The 21,737-nt window shown below is 40.8% G+C and overlaps 1 pseudogene; it reads left to right on the top strand.

Annotated features, from left to right (window-relative positions):
* LOC126699690 (COBRA-like protein 1) overlaps positions 1-14,250 on the top strand; it is a 32,570-nt pseudogene extending 18,320 nt beyond the window's left edge.
* Positions 14,251-21,737: the final 7,487 nt, after the last annotated feature.

Raw genomic sequence — 21,737 nt, 5'->3', positions numbered from 1 at the left:
ACTTTCTGTTTTTTCGCTATTTCTAATTCTTCTTACTATTTCTTTTCTCTTTTCCTTTCTCAGTGCTTGCTCATATGTTATGATTCCCTCCCAGAGGTTCCTATTACCATAATGGTGACCCCTCCTTGCTTTTGCTGTGCACGACAAGGGTCCTTTATATAATGCCTGTTGTGGCTAGCTTTTACCATTTTAGCCTTTAATTACCTTTGTCTGGTTTGGGTGCCAACCATTACTGGTTTGTCAGCTGTCCAGCCACCACCATTACCAGACAAAGAAGGTTATTTTGTTTGCTTGCTCACCGTGGCATTCTTACCTGCCACGGTGTGAGTATTCTCACTTGTTATCCCTCATGACATGTACCTAGTGGTTTTAACTCATCTTTGCTTCTTTTGGGCGGTACATCCCAGCATGACATTTTTCCCCCAAAAGAGCCTAAGCAAGAACCCCAGAATAAGTTTTCCCCTCTCCCCACCGCCAAACCATGCCCTCCCTTACCTCTGGTCCATGACCTACCACTTCCTGTATTGGTTGGGTATAGGCTAGTGATGTCTGGGCCTTACGTGTGCTCTACTTTTGTGTATTTCCAAAACTTGCTCGCTGCTCATGCATTTGTCGTGGTCTAGAGGCTCGTCTACACATTCTGCTTATGGCATGAGCTATTTTCTGATTTCCCGTTCTTTATGGCCCACTCCCTTTAGGGGTCGGGCTTTACTGGATTGTGGGCTCTTCTTCCTTCAGCCTACTCTTTTACTCCTTCTTGCAGTCTTGCTACCATTTCCTACCGTACCACTTTGCCATTCCTGCTGTGATGTTATTTGACCGAAACCTGCTGGGTCTTTTTGGGCCTACTACTTATTATTCTCTCAATGACTCAATATGATCACTAGGCTGTTTATTACATTACTTGTGGGCTCCTATGTCCCATTTATTTCCTCTTAGGCATCCTTGGCCCATTTGCTTTCCTTGGGCATCCTCGGCCCTTTGACTGCGTTTCCATGGGCTTTTACTAACTTCTTTTGGTTTTCCTAGCTCAATTACCTTATTCTTCTTCCTTAGGGCTCGTAGGCTCGCTATCAACCCCTTACTTTCTTTGCTTGCATTACTTTGGGTTTGCTATAGCCCATTTTCGCTTTTCTACATCACATACTGCCCATAGGTTTGCTATTTCTCTCTCTCTGAGCTCCTTTAGACCTGTTTGCTTTCTCAAGGCCTATTTGTTTATTTTATGGGCCTATGATCCATTATTCCCGCCATTTGGGTTTAATGGTTTTTCTATCCATTCCCTAACTCTTCTCTACCCATGTTGCTAGGCTTCTTCCTTCTACTGGGATTCCCAAAATGAGCATCAACAATGGCAGGCATGCACCAATAGGTTAACCCCTTCTCTCCCTCTAAAGCGCTGCCCTCTGTCAAAGGCAAATGATTCTTTTGGGCACACGCCATTTAGGCCCATCCCCTCAAAGTGATCAATTTCTTTCTGGGGAGATTATTCACATTGAGGAAATGGTTCCCTTCTTGGTTTCGGCCCTGTAACATGACTCAGAACAGCAGACTGACATTTCCCTCTTTAATTCAGCAATTCATTACTATTTCTTCCCTACTTATTTCTACCATTGCATGTATAGGGCACTTCTTGTCGCTGCCCTTTATCTATTTATTTTGTCTAAATAACGAACATATTTCTTTTGTTGTTTTTATTATATCAGCCTACCATAACTCTCCCATATCAGCTCTGCCTATCATGGGCACGTGACCAAAGTTTTTGGCAAACGGGGCGTAGTTTGTGCACAAGCCATATCAAGGTGGGTTACAATGGGACCGGTCCCAACTCTCTCATCCAGAACACTTGGGCCCAGTACAGCGAGAGGCAACCCAGCCCAACATCACAAAAGGTCGCACCACACTTAGCCATTTGGTTGGGAGAAGAAAGGAAGTAATTCAAATAGTTCCTCCCCACCCCCTCCATTTTTGAAGCTCTAGAGTAGTCAAGACAGACATGATTTACTTGTTAGTTGTAAGTGACAATCATGTTTGACAGATACGAAACATGTTGGGGACACTTATATATATGCCTGCATGTCCTCAGTGTATGTTAATGGCAATATCCGGTCTCTTTTATCAAAGGAATTAGAATTCGAATCCCCCTCCTCTCCACTACCATTGGTTATCACAATATATTTTATTTTATTTTTTATAATTTAAAAGTCTTTAAAGACTTTGATAGTATATGTATAAGAATAAAAATAAATAAAATGTATGTAAGAACCTATACTGTACTCTATTGTGCTCCATTGTAATAGTGTCCTAATTTTTTTAGAATTGTCGTTTTGCCTATCCTATACCGTACATATTGTGTCCGGACAATTTCTACTTTCTATGCCCATGTTTCTTAGATTTGAAATGTCATTTGTTCAAGTTGCTTCCAAGCACCTCATTTTTTGCTTCCTCCTCGTCAAAGTAACTGTTTCCATTTTTTTTTTCCTCGCTGAAAATGGCAGGCAGGATGAAAATCCATCCTTGTTGGAACTACTAAGTGCAAATAGTGAAGCAGAGCCACAACCTTTGGTGAGTTGTTCTTGCCACGTGTCCTATACAGGTGCATTGCCATGTAAAGCGAAATTACAAAGAGTATTGGCGGGTCAAAATCACAATCACGAATCTAAATTATGCGAAAAACTATTCCCAGTGGAATTTGGTGATGCTCCATCCCAACTTCAGAAATATCAATCAGGTTTTCAGCTTCAATTACAAGCCCCTTCATCAGTATGGAATCATCAGTAAGTTGAACGAAACCTATGCCATTATTATTCTTCTTTTATCACTAATAAAACATCAAGATTGGTTTATTTGCTGAAAGATGTCAAAGCTTACTTTAAAACGAAAGATGTCAAAAGTATAATTGTACCCAAAAAAAAATTAAGGATTTAAAAAGTTACTGTAGGGTCATGTTTTTCAACCCAAGCCCAAAATGTATGGGACCTATGGCCAGTGAACCCGGTACAATGAATTTGTAGAGACTGGGTCAAAGAGCTAGGCTTTAGCGTATGAACAACAGTTAACACAGTACTTTTCACGATCAAGCTGAGGTGAACTGGGTTTATCAAAGAGGGTTGGTCCTCGGCACAGTTTGAAGAGCCTTTTCTGGCACCTCTTGTTTGATAAGGGTTTTTCGCCCTCCTTTCTATCTCCCTCCCCCCTCTTTTATAATAGTTTCCTTCCCCATGAATTGGGTTCCTAGTGCTGAGCCTTGTCCCATCAGCCCCTTCCCCCAAGTTGTTGGGGGTAGTTGTAAAGGTAAAAAGAAGCATGGCCATGTCAGGTACAAGACACTGACTGCAATGATGGTAATGGAGTGGTTGTAAAGGCAAAGAAGCATGACTATGTCAGGTGCAAGGCACAGAATGCAATAATGGCAGCTCTTCTTTTAGACACAATCCATTTTTTCCGTTGCCTTTTTCTGTTTTAGTATTCTTCCTGTTCCATGGAGTGACCCGGGGTGTCGTTGCTAGTATTGGGTTGCTCCCTTTGTCCTCGGCTACATCCATGGCCGAAGAGGGTTCTTCCCATGGCCGAGGAGGGATTCTTCCTGGGACTGGACCCCTGGGCCCAATGTAGATATTGACATGGGTTTCCCGGTCTTTTACCCCCCACAATAGCCCCTCGAGATTCTTCTTTTCTTCCCCATGGGAGGGAAGGAGGATCTCGATGTGATGATTGCCCTTTCGCGCCCATTTTGCACTATTCCTGGCTGTGAAACATTCTTTTAGTTTATCCAAGCTGCGTTTCTGCCGTTTCAGTACACGAGGCGCGCATTCATTAAGGTCTCTTTACGAGGTGACGCAAATCCAACAGCTGAAGACTGCTTTGGAAATTGAGCAAGATTTATCTTGCTTGTAAGTCCTTCTTGGAGATTCGGGCGAATTGATTGCCACCAGGTTTGCCCCCTATTTTAGACATATGGGGGGAGATCATTCTCCTTTATTCACAGACCCTTGAGTTCTACGGGAGTTTCAGGCTTTTAACTCTCCAAGTGTTCCCTAGGACCCCATCAAGATAGTGATTGAGATTTAGAGAGTGAAATGGTCAAGGATAAGGGTGAGGGTGAAGGAACCAAACCCTTTTTAGAAGCCACGGGCGTCTCCAAGATTCAGAATGACACATTTAAGGCAAGGGAGGCAGAGGCCAAAGATATTTCTCCTCTTCGACTGGACAAGAAAGAAGTCTCCCTTCCTTCAGCCAAAATCCGAAGCAGGTGTAGGTCGCATCAGATTTTTGGTGCGACAAAATTTGGATTTTGTCCCACACCGTATGTCACCCGTATGTGGATTGGGATTTCTCATCGCCGGTACCATCCATACTTACTCAATTGCTGCTAGAGCAATACTTGCTTGATTGCTGCTAGAGCAAGTATGTGGATTTGGCATTTCTGCTTCTTCTTCTCTCCCTTCGCCGGTGCCATCCATACTTGCTCGATTGTTGCTGGAGCAAGATTGTGGATCGGGCGTCTCTGCTTCTTCTTCTCTTCCACCACCGGTGTCATCTATACTTGCTTGATTGCTGCCGAAGCAAGATTGAGGATTTATCGTTCCCGTGGGATGCTTTTTATAGTTAGCTTCTGATATAGGCTTATCTAAGCCCTTTTATGTACACTGTACTTCTTCTTTATAGTTAGCTTCTGATATAGGCTTGTCTAATTATTCTATGAATGGGTGGGCTGGTATCTTTTCTTTTGAATAGTACTTAGAATTGACACCGTTGATGGTAAAGAGTTGTCACCTTGAACTTATCAAAACTGACGGGCACACCACTGCCAACTTTAAGTAAGTTAACTATATAAGACTAACCAGGAAAACAACCGCATGTTCTGCATTGTGAATAGTGTGACCGCCTAAGGACGTGTAATCCTAAAGTAAACAGTTCGAGGGGATCGCCAAGTACTAAGGTTCTTTTCCACATTTACGATGATGTTTATAGTTTCAACTTGCTTTAGGCGTCTGGTCCGAGGACCGTGGCATGATTAAATTTAGCTTGAACGCTTAGAAAGGTGCCATCGCGTGTTAGTTTTCACAAAGCAGGAGGTCCGAGGACCATGCGAGACCTTTGTTCTATCTAAGACTTAGGTTTTTTTCTCAGAGTAGTTAGTTTCCCCATAGGTTTGAGTCGAAGGACTATGCAAGACCTTGGTTTTATCTGGTACTTGGACCTTCTTGAAGTAGCTAATTTCCCCATAGGTTTGAGTCCGAGGACCATGCAAGACCTTGATTCTATCCAGTACTTAGATTCTTCTTTTGAAGTAGCTAGTTTCCCTATAGGTTTGAGTCCGAGGACCATGCAAGACCTTGGTTCTATCTAGTACTTGGATTTTCTTGAAGTAGCTAGTTTCCCTATAGGTTTGAGTCCGAGGACCATGCAAGACCTTGGTTCTGTCTAGTAATTAGATTCTTCTTCTGAAGTAGCTAGTTTCCCTATAGGTTTGAGTCCGAGGACCATGCAAGACCTTGGTTCTGTCTAGTACTTGGATTTTCTTGAAGTAGCTAGTTTCCCTATAGGTTTGAGTCCGAGGACCATGCAAGACCTTGGTTCTGTCTAGTACTTAGATTCTTCTTCTGAAGTAGCTAGTTTCCCCATAGGTTTAAGTCCGAGGACCACACAAGACCTTGGTTCTGTCTAGTACTTGGATTTTCTTGAAGTAGCTAGTTTCCCTATAGGTTTAAGTCCGAGGACCATGCAAGACCTTGGTTCTGTCTAGTACTTAGATTCTTCTTTTGAAGTAGCTAGTTTCCCTATAGGTTTGAGTCCGAGGACCATGCAAGACCTTGGTTCTGTCTAGTACTTGGATTTTCTTGAAGTGGCTAATTTCCTCATAAGTTTGAGTCCGAGGACATGCAAGACCTTGGTTTTGTCCAGTACTTAGATTCTTCTTCTAAAGTAGCTAATTTTCACATAGGTTTGAATCCGAGGACCATGCAAGACCTTGGTTTTGTCTAGTACTTAGTCATTTAGAAAGTTGTTAGTACGCATTAATTTCCCCAAAGCCAGAGGTCCAAGGACCCGACATAGCTAAGGTTCTATTTAACCACTTCAAAAGATTCTGGTTTGGCCTTCGGCTTCTTTCTCCGAAGGGAATTCAGTGAACCGGACTACTAGGCCCGAGAATTAGCCCCTTGACAAGTGCACGGGGCATACACCTGACATCAGAAGCCCTTAGAACCGCGCCTCGTTTAGCAATCCTTCCCACATAATCAACACTTCGAAGTGTAGACCAAAGCGGAAGCTGAGTTATGACAATGACGGTGTGCCCTTGGAAATAATGGGGAGGCTTTCGTGTAGCTTGCACCACCACTAAAATGGTCTTCTCGAGGGATTCTTACTGATAAAAGCTTGATCCCACCATGATTAACTGTTGCATTTGCTAATGCATAAGCTCTTCCCACAGACAGCGCCAATTGTAGGGTCACGTTTTTCAGCCCAAGCCCAAAATGTATGGGACCTATGGCTAGTGAGCCTGGTACAATGAATTTGTAAAGAGTGGATCAAAGAGTTAGGCTTTAGCATATGAACAACAGTTAACATAGTGCTTTTCACGACCAAGCTGAGGTGAACTGGGTTTATCAAAGAGGGTTAGTCCTTGGCACGGTCCAATGAGCCTTTTCTGGTGCCTCTTGTTTGATAGGGGTTTTTCTCCCTCTTTTCTATCTCCCTCCCCCCTCTTTTATAGTAGTTTCCTTCCCCATGAATTGCGTTCCTAGTGCTGAGCCGTGTCCCATCAGCCCCTTCCCCCAAGTTATTGGGGGTAGTGGCAAAGGTAAAAAGAAGCATGGCCATGTTAGGTACAAGACACTGACTACAATGATGGCAATGGAGTGGTTGTAAGGGCAAAGAAGCATGGCTATGTCACGTGCAAGGCACGGAATGCAATAATGGTAGCTCTTCTCTTAGTCACATTCTGAAAGTTCAAATATGTGTATAAATACCCTTGAACGTTTAGACCCCCAATATACAAATTACCAATACAAGCTTTAAATCAAACAATTAATGTGCGGAACATGAACAAAAGCTTAATACAGAATTGGTAAACAATCTAAGCCAATTAAAAACACATCCACAGCAGAAAATAAAAAGGTAAAGATAGAGAGGAAGGAAGATGCAAACACAAAGACAACACGCGATGTGTTATCGAAGAGGAAACCGAAGTCCTCGGCGAAAAACCTCTCCGCCGCCCTCCAAGCGGTAAACAATCCACTAGAAAATACAGTTGGGATACAAGGACAGCAATAGACCCTCCAAGCCTAATCTACCCAGTGCACCTAAGCCCTCCAAGCTTCTTGCTCCAACGAGGTTGCGCCGAACCTTTTTCTTTTCTAGCTTCCCGGATTCCGCTACTAGACCGTAGCATCAACCAATGAAGATTGGTTCCTTCCTAACTGCTTCCCAAAAATCCAAACAACTGTCTCACAGTGATGATGATGGTGAGAACCAGGTTTGGTATAATGCCTCTCAAGGATTTGACAATGGAGAGGAAGAGAGTAGGGGAATTTGAAGAGACTCTAAGGTATAGATTGTGGGTGAAATAATCTTGTTTTTCTTTAGGGTTTCTCTCTCAAAATTCTCTCTGGAAGCTCTCTTTCAATCGTGGGTAAAAGGGGTATTTATACTGGAGTGGGAGAGGAATGTGAAACGTCAGGTTTTACAAAACAGGGGTGGCTCGCGGCTTGACCTCGCGGCTTGACTAAGTCGCGAGATCCAGTCGCGAGTTAACTGTATGGCCAATTGTCCTGTTTTGTCCTGTAGTGCTCCAGCTAGCATGATTGTTCATCTTCCAGCATGCTTGGCACGTGTGCTGCTTCTGGCGGCTTGCAGCCGCGAGTCACCCGCGAGTTCCAGCCGCGAGTCTCTGTTTTCTTGCACACTCTTGAGCAATCTTCACTCTATCTCACTCACTACCCTTACAACAAACCCACCTAAATACAGGGTTACTAAATGCTGAATTACAAGCAAATTTGGCACGGAATAAAGCCAATTAGATGGTTGAATAAATTCAACCTTACAATCTCCCCCTTTGGCTATTCCGTGACAAAACCCTAAAACAGACTCTAGACTTAACATGTGAGTTGGGAACAGTTAAACAAAACTCACTCACACCTAACTCTAGAAGCTGTGAAACACTTGAATCATATGAACATAATACTCCTGAAACACAACAATACACCATGATCATTGTAAGCAGAAAATTATAAATGCATATGAAACAGGCAATATGTGATCAAGCAAAGATGGAGTTAATAAACAAACCATGGCTTGATCAACCAAGTGAACACCACAAGGTAGTGATCACAGTGCTCATTCACACTTGGAATGAACACAAAGACATACAAGTTAACAAGCACAAGGCAAGACACTTGTATGCTCAACACTCAACCAATGCATAACACACAAGGCATATGCATCTAGGAACAATCCTACAAGGGCACAAGAGTGACAGTACATAAACCAAAATGCAGAACATTTAGATTAAAGTACTGATTTCAACATAGCATAAAGGCTGCATTAAGCAAGGTACATACCATAAAGCCTACAAACTATGCATAAAACATTAACCCTAAAAGCTTACAAAAGCACATGGGTACAAACACAAAATTACTGAATAAAAACTTAAACAAGATAAGCTAAAAGTGCATAAAGGTTCTCCCCTTCAAAGTGATGAGAAGTTGTGATGCACTTGGAACATATATACTTGTAACCTGAAACACTTGCACAAAACACATTAGACCCTCAAGGTAAAGCAAGTAATAAAAGGACAAGTATAATGTAACAAGTAAATTGCGATCAAGTAAACATGATGTGAAACACGTGAGCAACTTGATCATACACCAAAACAGTCATATAGAAATGACTACAATGATCACATAGCAAAGCAAATGATCATCTGAACATGCATTCAAAGAAGCATAATAGCATAGGGATATATGCATGTCCAAAGCACAAACATGATGCAATGAGAACAACAAAGCATAACTCAAAGAACCATAAAGCCAACATGAAAACAAACAGAACAAATTTTTCTTATGATCTCAATGTCTTCTCCCCCTTGGTATATGCATCTCCCCTATGGAATATATCTCCCCCTACAAATGTGCATGAGAAATAGAATTTCTCCCCCTAAGGATGTGCACAAGAGTCATATAAAAATGACAAAACACTCCGTTATACTCTCTAGAGTGTACTCTCCCCCTTTTTGTCTGGAATAGACAAAGGGTCAAGAAGAAACGAGGGCAAGAGATGAAGGAACGAACAATGATAATGATGCATGAGGGGAGCAAGATGAATGAGAAAATGAAGCTCAAACCTAAGACAATGTAAAATGTTACAGAGCATAAGGTAGACATGACATGCTAGGATGAAGAGGCAAGGTCTAGACCTATGCATGACAAGAGTAGCAAAAGTGTGTGCAAGAGGTGGCTAAGTGCAATACATAAACAATGCATGAAAAATGCACATGTGGGGTAAGGTGTGTTAAATACACAATCAATGAACCAAACATGTTCCTAATGAGGAAATATGAGAAACCCCAAAGTTTGGTACTTATCGGAGTCCAAACAAGCGAGAAAATGTCTAAGAGGCATTTTATCAAACACCTAGTATGCACACTATGAACAAAAATGTGAAACAATGCATGAACATCATGAAATCCACCCTTAATACATGTTCTTTCTGCCACAAGGGGCCAACATCCAATGCATATCAACAAAAGAAACCAATCCCATGAAGAAAATTGACAAAAAATAAGTTTTCCCAACCCCTATGATGAAAATCCCAACCAAGAGCACAAAACTCTCCAAAACATAATCTAAGGATCAAAATCAATGAAAAGAGTTTATAATTACCTTAGAGATGTTAATGGATTGAAAAACCATTCAAATTGGTTGGGTTTTGATGTAAAAATATTGAAAGAGGGGTTTTAGAGAGGATGGGAGAGGTTTAAAACAAGTTTTCCACGAAAAAACTCTTTAAAAAGCTGATTCTGGGCGAGTCGCGACTGGCGAGTCGCGAGCTAAGTCGCGAGTGAGCCGCGAAACCTCTCTGTATGAACTCGCGGCTTAAACTCGCGGCTTGCAAGCCGCCAAACCGAGTAGCCAAAACTGGCAGCTTGCTGGCAGCTCACGCAAGTAGCCAAAATGAGTGGCCAAAAAATCTGACACTTGTTTTTCAAACCAGAACATGTTTAAACATTGAAAAACAAAGTAAGCACTAAACATAAACACAAAAATTGATAAAAATCACTTCCAAAAACATATAAAATGATCAAAAATATTTTTGGATTAATCCATATAAGATTGAGCACACACACATCACATTTAGACAAGTACAATCTAACAAATGAATAAGACATTCATTGAACATAAGGCAAGTGTGTTATGTGTGTGTATCAAATGTGGAATAGTCCTTAGTCTAGAGTGAAGCTTCAATGATCAATTCAATCAAGTCATACACAACTAGTACTAAGTCAAGTGGTCTATCTCAATTATAGAAGTGAACATATATGACCTCCCACAAGAAAATGATTGCATACGATTGAAGCTTTTCATTTGGCTTCTTACAATTCATATCATTTGATCATTTTGAATCAATACAACTCATTTTGAGTAATACATCTCATTTTTGAGATTGATGCCTGAAATTTTTGATATTTCAATTTGATGAACAAGCCTTTGGCTTTTTGGGCATCATACATTTTCATATAAGTCGCTTTCCCTTTTTCCTAGTCGAATACTAGTATGTGCGACAGCTTTTGCAGCTCATTATCTCTTTTCATTTTGAGATTTACATTTATTGAGCTCTTTAAGCAATAAAAATAAAAGAGTGGGAAGAGATATAAGCACAAGTCTACGCAAGTATCAAAACCAACATGGTTATTGACTAATCATTCATGACAAGCTTGAAGATCGATTTACAACAATCACACAAAGATGTCAAGATTTTTCCCACAACAATATAAGTGCAAAAATAACAAGCTAAGCTCGAAAATGCACAAAGCCATTTGTACAAAGGTACAAGGTCAAACTCACATGTGATATGTGCTCAAACAAATACGATCAAACTTTTTGAATTTTTCACTTTTTATGTGGTTTTGGATTTTTACTCACACAAAAAAGAAACATAAAAGTAAGATCAAAAACGAAACAATGCATACAAATAAATGCAAGATGCACAAAATGCATGAAGATATGACATTTAATGCATGAAGGGTCCTACAAAGATCGAAAGAATTAGATTAAGGACCAAAAGAGCAAAAGCTCAACCATAGGAACCCTTCCTCATCCAAACGGAACGATTGTTTGGAATGAGTGTCTCAAGAGAAGCGAGACGAGAGTTGGAAGAATGAGAACCGGAGATGCACATAGTCAAGGAGTTAAGAGCATTAAACATTTTCTTTAACAACATGCTATTTTCACTCAAATCCAGTTTACTCTTTTTAGCACAACTTCCAAAAAGCTCAAGTTTCTCTTTTCTTTTGATTCTCTTTAGAGCTTGAAACTTAGAGCAATGAGGTCTTAGATGACCAAAGGCACCACAATGGTGACAAACAATGTGTTTAGGTCCACTAGGCTTTTTGGGAATGGATCTAGCAACATGGTTTTGTTCCCTCTTCAACTTATGACATTGAGGTCTTATATGACCAATCACACCACAATGGTGGCAAGTTGGAACAAACTTAGATCCATCCAAAGCCTTAGGTTGAGACCTAAACGAAGGTTTTGACTTAACAGCCTTTCTCTCCACCTTTTGATTTCTTTTATGTGGAGGAATGTACACCGATTTGTCCTTTAAGGTAGAACACACACTAGGCACAAAATCGAGTACCACAACATGATTGCAATAAATATTATCATCCATTTTATCAATGGGTTCAGCAATCAAACACTTGGCATGCATCTTAAGAGATTCATTTTCACATTTAAGATCATCAACAAGTTTGTTAGACAAAACAAGTTTAGCATCCAAGTCCATATTCAAACATTCAAACTCTTTCAGCTTTTCAAGAGAAATTTCAGCAAGTTTTTTATATTTCTCAACCAATTTGTTGGATTCATTGAGCTTAGCAATCAAATCATCCTTTTCACAAAATAACTTGCTCAAATTCTTTTGAACCTTCTTAGCATTTTTCTTCAAGAGTTTGTCAACAACACCCATGGATTCAAATAACATGTCATCACACTTATGAGGATTAACACTCATAGAGGCATTTTCACAAACATGTGGCATGTTACATTCATCACCAACCAAATCATGCAAAGAGGCATACAAAGCACAATCCATGGCAAATAAACACAAGGGGTCAAGGATCACACTTAGGTATTTAAACCACAACAAGTGTACCCGCTCTGATACCAATTAAAAGTTCAAATATGTGTATAAACACCCTTGAACGTTTAGACCCCCAATATACAAATTACCAATACAAGCTTTAAATCAAACAATTAATGTGCGGAACATGAACAAAAGCTTAATACAGAATTGGTAAACAATCTAAGCCAATTAAAAACACATCCACAGCAGAAAATAAAAAGGTAAAGATAGAGAGGAAGGAAGATGCAAACACAAAGACAACACGCGATGTGTTATCGAAGAGGAAACCGAAGTCCTCGGCGAAAAACCTCTCCGCCGCCCTCCAAGCGGTAAACAATCCACTAGAAAATACAGTTGGGATACAAGGACAGCAATAGACCCTCCAAGCCTAATCTACCCAGTGCACCTAAGCCCTCCAAGCTTCTTGCTCCAACGAGGTTGCGCCGAACCTTTTTCTTTTCTAGCTTCCCGGATTCCGCTACTAGACCGTAGCATCAACCAATGAAGATTGGTTCCTTCCTAACTGCTTCCCAGAAATCCAAACAACTGTCTCACAGTGATGATGATGGTGAGAACCAGGTTTGGTATAATGCCTCTCAAGGATTTGACAATGGAGAGGAAGAGAGTAGGGGAATTTGAAGAGACTCTAAGGTATAGATTGTGGGTGAAACAATCTTGTTTTTCTTTAGGGTTTCTCTCTCAAAATTCTCTCTGGAAGCTCTCTTTCAATCGTGGGTAAAAGGGGTATTTATACTGGAGTGGGAGAGGAATGTGAAACGTCAGGTTTTACAAAACAGGGGTGGCTCGCGGCTTGACCTCGCGGCTTGACTAAGTCGCGAGATCCAGTCGCGAGTTAACCGTATGGCCAGTTGTCCTGTTTTGTCTTGTAGTGCTCCAGCTAGCATGACTGTTCATCTTCCAGCATGCTTGGCACGTGTGCTGCTTCTGGCGGCTTGCAGCCGCGAGTCACCCGCGAGTCTCTATTTTCTTGCACACTCTTGAGCAATCTTCACTCTATCTCACTCACTACCCTTACAACAAACCCACCTAAATACAGGGTTACTAAATGCTGAATTACAAGCAAATTTGGCACGGAATAAAGCCAATTAGATGGTTGAATAAATTCAACCTTACACATTCCATTTTTTCCATTGCCTTTTTCTGTTTTGGTATTCTTCATGTTCCATGGAGTGACCTGGGGTGTCGTTGCTAGTATTGGGTTGCTCCCTTTGTCCTCGGCTACATCCATAGCCGAGGAGGGTTCTTCCCATGGCCGAAGAGGGATTCTTCCTGGGACTGGGCCCTTAGGCCTAATGTAGATATTGACATGGGCTTTCCGGTCTTTTACCCCCCACAGTTACATATAAGCAAATAAATTAATAATCTAAAAAAAAAATTAATCTGAACTTAACCAAAATTGAATGTATTCATTTCCCTTTATGTTTATTTGGCTGAAACTAAAAACTTTTTGCTGAATATATTGTTGATAAAGATAAAAGTTAGCTGAAATAGTACAGTGAGACTCATAAATAGTACCAAAAAGTGCAGTGGGACTCATAAATAGTAGCAAAAATAAACTAAATAGTAAAATAAGTTGGTAAAAATAATTCATGTCAAACGTACACTTTATGTCCTCTTTCTCTCTTTTGTTGTCATAATTAAGCTTGTCAATATATTTAATCAGATGAAACGGGGGTGTTTTATGGGATTCAGTACTACAATGAAATGTTACTTCAAGCAAGACCCAACGGAAATGTACAAACTGAGATGCTACTACAAAAAGATCCAGATATTTTCACTTTTAGAGAAGGATAGGGTTTCCCAAGAAAAGTTTCGTTTAATGGTGATGAATGTGTAATGCCCTTTCCAGATTGATACCCTAGGCTCCCCAACAGTGCTTAAAATGTCTCAAAAAGGCTTGAATTCCTAATGTTCTTCTCATTTTTGTTGTTTATAATAGTGCTTTGAACAAAAAGTGTCAGCATTAGAGATTATGACTCATAATTATAGATGATTAGATAAATATACATTTCCTAGTGTTGCATTTGTTGAACTTTGTGAAAAAAAGTTGAAGTCATATTGTAGACAATTGTATTTTTTATTTTTATTTTTCAATAGCAATAAGAGAGATTCTTGTAAAAACAAACGAAGAGGCCCATGGAGCATTCCTTGGTGTATGCGCACGCACATGCACACACAACAATATTAGAAAAGGTTGTGGTGGACCTTTTTTTGCAACTCTAGGCTGGACTGTCTCATGTCACGTTACGGTCCAATAGTTCTGAGGTAGGAGAGTCGGGATTGGCTTGACTGCAACACACCCCAAGCTAGCTTGTGCACAAGTTAGAACCCCTTTGCTGGGAACTTCGACATGTGCCCATGGCAGAGGATGCTGTTACAAAAAAGTTATGGCAGGCAAGTGTAATATGACAAAAATAAGAAGAATATGCTTATTGTCAGCCAAAAACGAAAAAACTAAATCATTTTCTTAGTAAAGGAGGAAATAATATAGTGATATAAATGCGGCAGAAATGAGTTAATAACAACAATAAAAAAGAAAAGGAAAAAAATATTAATGCTTGATCAATAAAAGGAAGAAAGATTAGTCTGTTGTGCTTGATTTCTCAATGGAGTCAAGTTTGGGAAGGGAACCACTCTTCAATGTGGGCAATCTCACAAGGAAGTCCTGCCACAGAAATTGCTCACTTTGAGAGAATGGGTCTAGATGGCTTATCCTCGAATGCCTTAATCCTCACTAGAGAGCAGGCTATTAGAGGGAGAGAAGGGAATAGCCTATTGGTCCATGCCTACCGTTACACTCTTGCTCACTCTCTATTTTCCTTTCTGATTCCTTTTTCCTTTCTAAGTTCCCTGTTTTCTCTCTTATCTTTCACTCATTTTCTTAGTTGTTTTTCTCTTATTTTATCTCTCATGTTTTCCTTCCCCCTTCTTCTGTTCTCCTTCATTGCCTCCACTGTGCATAACTAATCCTTTTTATATTACCTGTCGTGATGAGTTTTTACTGTTTTACCCCTTAACTGCTTTTGTCCTAGTATAGGTGTCCTTCCCAAACCACCCATTAGTCTGTCGGCTGCCCAACCATCACTACTTACCTATGTTGGTCGTGCCACATTCGATTCCCAGACAAAAGAGTTTTATTTTGTTTTCTTGCTCTCCGTGGCATTCCCATCCGGATAAGGGTTAGCATTCTTTCTTATTAACCCTTATGGCATGCACCTAGTGATTTCAGCTCATATTTCCCTCTTTTGGGTGATATGTCATTCTAGCAAGTCCTTTTCCCCAAAAGAGCTTGAGTGGGAACCCCAAAATAGGCTTATCCCTTCTCCCCACCACTAAACCATACCATCTCTTACCTCTGACTCATAGCCCACCACTCTTGTATTGGCTGGGTTCAAGTGGGTGGTGCCTGAGCCTTGTGCATGCTCCACTTTCATGTGTGTCCATGATTTGTCTGTTGTTCATGCGTTTGTCATGACCTGGGGGTTTTTCTGGTCTTTGCTGCACATTCTGCTACTCATTCTTGACCTCTTGGGCTGGGTCTTGCTTGGGTATGGGTCTTTTCTTCTTTAATCCAACCTTTGCCCTCTTTGTGGGTCGGTTGACACCTTTGCCATGTCACCCCGTTGTTTCTACCATGTTATCATTTGACTTATTCTTGCTAGGCCTCTTTTGGGCTTGCTGTACACTTTCCTTCTGCCCAGTTCCAGTAGCCTAGTACTATCGTTGGGCTTGTACTCACACTGTTTTGGACTTCCTTGGCCCATTTCATCCCTTCAGGGCTTCCTTGACCCATTTTATTCCTTTAGGCATCCTTGGCCCGTTTCATTTCCTCGGGCATTCTCGGCCCATTCCAACCCTTCATTCCCATGGATTTTTGCTAAGTCTTTTGGGCTTCCCTGGCCTAAGTTTCCATATCCTTTACTTTCGGGGTTTATAGGCTTTTCCACCAACTTCATTTACTTAGTTCCTTCCTTTGGGCTCCTTTGGCCCATTTTTGCTTGCTTTCCATTTCTCATAATGCCCATGAGTTTACTACTTCTTTCTTCGGGCTCCTTTGGGCCTGCTTGCCTTTGAGGCCCTTTTACTATTTTACAAGCCCATGGACCATTATTCCTGCCATTCAGGCTTAATGATTTTCTTCTCAATTTGCTAATTCTTCTTCTTTATTCTCTCTTGTAAGGTTGAATTTATTCAACCATCTAATTGGCTTTATTCCGTGCCAAATTTGCTTGTAATTCAGCATTTAGTAACCTTGTATTTAGGTGGGATTGTTGTAAGGGTAGTGAGTGAGATAGTGTGAAGATTGCTCAAGAGTGTGCAAGAAAACAGAGTGTCGCGGCTGGGACTCGCGACTGGACTCGCGGCTTCAACCCGCCAGACGATGCACACGTACCAAGCATGCTGGAAGATGAACAGTCATGCTAGCTGGAGCACTACAGGACAAAACAGGACAACTGGCCATACGGTTAACTCGCGACTGGAACTCGCGACTTAGTCAAGCCGCGAGGTCAAGCCGCGAGCCACCCCTGTTTTGGAAAAACCTGACGTTTCGCATTCCACTCCTCTTCAGTATAAATACCCTTTTAACCCACGATTGAAAGAGAGCTTCCAGAGAGAATTTTGAGAGAGAAACCCTAAAGAAAAACCAGATTGTTTTACCCACAATCTCTACCTTAGAGTCTCATCAAAATCCCTCACTCTCTTCCTCTCCATTGTCAAATCCTTGAGAGGCCATTATACCAAACCTGGTTCTCACCATTATCATCTCTGTGAGACAGTCGTTTGGAGTTCTGGGAAGCAGTTAGGAAGGAACCAATATTCATTGGTTGATGCTACGGTGTAGTAGCGGAATTCGGAAAGCTAGAAAAGAAAAAGGTTCGGCGCAACCTCGTTGGAGCAAGAAGCTTGGAGGGCTTAGGTGCATTGGGTAGATTAGGCTTGGAGGGTCTATTGCTGTCCTTGTATCCCAACTGTATTTTCTAGTGGATTGATTACCGCTTGGAGGGCGGCGGAGAGGTTTTTCGCCGAGGTCTTCGGTTTCCTCTTCGATAACATATCTGGTGTTATCGCTGTGTTTGCATCTTCCTTCCTCTCTATCTCTGTCTTTACATTAATCTGCTGTGGTTTATTTTGATGTGGCTTAGATAGATGTTTAATCAATTCCTTGTTATAGCATATGTTAAGTTTCCGCACACTAGTTGTTTAACATATTGCATGTGTTGATTAAATTGGTTTTTGGGGGTCTAAACGTTCAAAAGTGTTTTTGTACACGTTTTTGAACTTTCAATTGGTATCAGAGCGGGTACACATCTGTTTGGTTTCATTACCATTGTGTGATCCTTGACTCCCTTTCTTTTTGAGATGGATAGGTCTCAATCCCTTAATGCACCTCCATATTTTGATGGAAGTAATTATGCATTTTGGAAGGTTCGTATGAGAGCCTTTTTATGCTCTATTGATGAATCCGTGTGGGATGCTGTTGAGATGGGTTGGACCAAACCTGAAGCAGCCAAATCCACATGGGATAAGGCAGCACTTACTGCATCTAATGCTAACAGTAAAGCACTAAATGCTATTTTCTGTGGTGTGTCTCCAGATGAATTTCACAGGATTTCTCACATTACTATTGCCAAAGATGCATGGGAGATTCTGGAAACAACTTATGAAGGCACGAAGAAGGTGAAAGATACCAAGTTACAAATGCTGACCACTCGGTTTGAGGAGCTCAAGATGAGTGAGGATGAGTCTTTCGACTCGTTCTATGGGAAGCTAAATGAAGTGGTTGTCAGCAAGTTTAACTTGGGGGAGAAGATGGAGGACTCTAAGATTGTAAGGAAGATTCTCCGATCTCTGCCGGAAAGCTTCCGTGCCAAAGTGACAGCCATTGAAGAGAGCAAGGATCTTGACGACATCAAGGTGCAGGAGCTGGTTGGTTCTCTACATACCTATGAAATGTCGCTGCCAAATCAACGGAAGGGTAAATCCATTGCTCTAAAGACCGTTAATGAGAAGGTGGAAGATCAAGGCTCGTCAAGAGAAGATATGGTTGACAAGGATGTAGCCTATCTTGTTAAAAATTTCAAGAAGTTTTTGAAATTCAAAAACAATGGAAAATTTGATGATAAGAGAAATTTCCAAAATTCTGGAAGGGAGAAGAGGGATTTCAAGAGGAAAGATGGAAAAGAATCCCAATCCACACAAGGTGTTACTTGTTTTGAATGCAACGGGCATGGACACTTCAAGAGGGAATGTCCTAACTATTTGAAATCAAAAGGCAAGGTGTATGCCATGACTTTGAGTGATTCAGACTCGTCCGACTCAGAATCTGAAGAAAGCTGTGATGGAGAAGGGAACTACTCAGCTTTCATGACCATTGCTCATGTTGAGTCTTCGGATGAATTGAATTTGCTTGTTCAAGACCTTGGAGAACATAGTGAGGATGACTCACTAGGAATTGTTGAAGAATCGGAAGCTGAAGAAGAAGAAAGCACAGCTACTCTTCAAGAAAATTACAACTCACTTTTGGAGAAATCTGGTGAATACACAAGGGTGGCCAAGGCTGCTGTGAGAAAGATGAAGAAGGCTGAGGAGGACTACAAAAGTCTCCTAATCCGGTATAGGGAGGCCAAATGCGAGATTGAAACTTTGAATGGTGAGCTCTCCGAAGCTTACACTAAAGTTAGATTTCTTGAAAGTGAGGTTGTTCAAGCAAATGCAAAAATAGAGAGGGTCACCACCAAGAAGCTTGATGATGTTATATCATCTCAAAAGAGCTTCTCAGACAAATCCGGACTGGGATATACCGGAGGAAGTAGCTCAACTGGAAATATCACCAAAGAAGTGAAGTTTGTGAAGTCCAAAGATCCAGTTGTAGCTGACTCTACGAGTGTGAACCTCGAGGTGGAGAAAAAGAAGAATGTGGTGGACCAACGGATGCTGAATCATCGGAATCAGTCTATGGGCAGGTCCGAGTCTCGTGCCAAGTCACGTCCACGACCACAAAGAGGTCCTAGAGGAATGTATGTGTGCCATTATTGCGGACTTCAAGGGCACACTCGACCAAATTGCCAAAAGCTGAGGGCAATGAACAGTGCTACTCCTCAAAGGTCAGGAGGACCAAGAGTTGATAGGAGAACTTGGGCAGGGGATCAACCTAGAGAGCAAAATGGAGATCCCGGAATGATGGACGTGATGAAGATGATTGGTGCATTCACCAACTGCTTGGAAAGCTTCTCACGAAGGTTTGAAAGCCCTAACTCCCGTACCCACTCCTTTAAGGAAATCACCCCAAACGCAAGTGACGTGTGGGTGAAAAGGGGTACTCATGCATAAGCATTACAACATGTCCATGCATTAATACTTCCTATGCTTTGTGACTATGTTTGTTTGGTATGCTTGTTGTGTTTGTTTTTGGTTGTTTGTTTGTGAATATTTCTTAATTGTGTTTTATCAGTCTTTTTGTTTCTTGAGTCAAAAATCCAAAAATTACATAAAACTTTGAAAATCAAAAAGCTTGATTAACTGTGTTGAGTTCTGTCTTAAAACTCGTTTTGCCGTGTACCTTTGTGCTAATGGCTTTGTGCATTTTCGAACATTACTTGTTTTCATGCACTCATATCACTATGGGAAAAATCTTGAAATCTATGTGATTGTTGTAAATAGATCTTCAAACTTGTCATGAATGATTAGTGAATGGTTATGTTGATCTAGAAACATGCATAGACTTGTGTCTATATCTCTTCCCATTTTTTATTTTTTTGCTAAAAAGAGCTCACTAAATGTAAATCTCCAAATGAAAAGAGATATTGAGCTGCAAAAGCCTGTCGCACATTCTAGTATTTGACTAGGAAAAAGGGTAAGCGACTTTATATTAAAAGTGAAATTCCTTTCAAAAAGGCCAAAGGCCTATTCTTCAAAGAAAAATGTTATATATCCCTCTCACAATGAGAGATGATTGCCTCAAAAGATCAAATGTTATGGCTGAAAGTGGAGTCAAATGAAAGGCTCCAAGTTATGTTATCAAGCTGTGTGGGAAGTCATATATTCATATTTCTATAATTGAGATTGGTCACATGATCTAGTGCTAATTGTGTATGCCTTGGTTGAATTGATCATTGAAGCTTCACATTAGACAAAGGACTATTTCATTGTTGATATCCACACACAACACACAAGTTTATGTTTGATAAATGCCGTATTCATTTGTGTGATTGTACTTGATAAAATGTGTTTTCACATGCTCAATCTTTGTTAATTCAAGCACAAAAAGATTTTTGAGTGTTTTAGGTGTTTTTTTTTGGAAAGTATTTTGCTGGAAAAATCTGAAAATTTCAAAAATACTGTTTTGCCCTGTTTTGGCGGCTCAGTCGCGGGTGTGTCAAGTCGCGAGCCTCAGTCGCATCTTCGCTGGTCAGTTTTGGCGACTTGTTCGCGAGTGGAAGGTCCAGTCGCGAGATTCACTCAGAGATTTTCGCGGCTCAGCTCGCGACTCACTCGCGGGTAGACCTTCCAGTCTCGAAAAACACTTAGAAAAATTTTTCAAAATTTTCCTCTTGAGTGCTTTGGCGGCTTGAGCTGGCGACTTTGTGGCGACTTGAACCAGTCGCGAAAATCGCGTGTTTTGCAGAAACAGGAGCAGTTTTTAAACCTCTTTCAGTTTTCCCTCGAACTTTTGTAACTGTCCATTTTCTTTTAAAACTGTTGTTTCCTCCCAAAACTCTTCGTGAATCCATTTTTCAAAACCCTTTGGTGCTTCATTTCTTCTCCAAATCATCAAGAAAAGGTATGGGTTTTGTCTTCTCTATCTCATTTTCTTTTTCCTGCATATTTCTGTTGCTGTTTGGACTGGTATTGCATTCGTTTTACTTATCTCTTTGTGTAATGGGTATGGAGTGTCTTGTTTGACATTGTTCTCACCTGTTTTCATGCTGAGCAATCACAATGTGTTTTTCATTGTTCTGATTTTTGCTTATTATTGAATCTGAGAATCTTTTCTGAAATGGGTTTGGTGTCTATGTGACTTACTCATTACATTTGCCTGATTATTGATGTTGGTGTTTAGTTTTGGTTTCTGAGTTGATATGATAACATACTGTTTGTCTCTCAAACACGTGCTCATGTGTGGATGTTTGGTTTCTTCATGATTGAAATATTTTCCCTTGTTCATGTCTCTGATGGAGTGATTTACGTTATCTGTTCTAAATGTTCATATTTGTTTGATTGCATATCATGGTCATGTTAACCTGTCTTAATGACAGTTGTGACGTCCTTCTTTGTCTTGGTGCACTTTCACCAAGTTTGATGCACGTATTAGTTTGTGTGTCTTTTGTTGGAAGGATTGGTTGGGTCTGCACAATATTCAGTCTGGG

The sequence above is a fragment of the Quercus robur genome, chromosome 9 (assembly GCF_932294415.1).
Source record: "Quercus robur chromosome 9, dhQueRobu3.1, whole genome shotgun sequence".
Taxonomy (NCBI): Eukaryota; Viridiplantae; Streptophyta; class Magnoliopsida; order Fagales; family Fagaceae; genus Quercus; species Quercus robur.
Note: the sequence above shows the minus strand (reverse complement) of the source record. Positions and strands in the feature narration are given on the sequence as shown.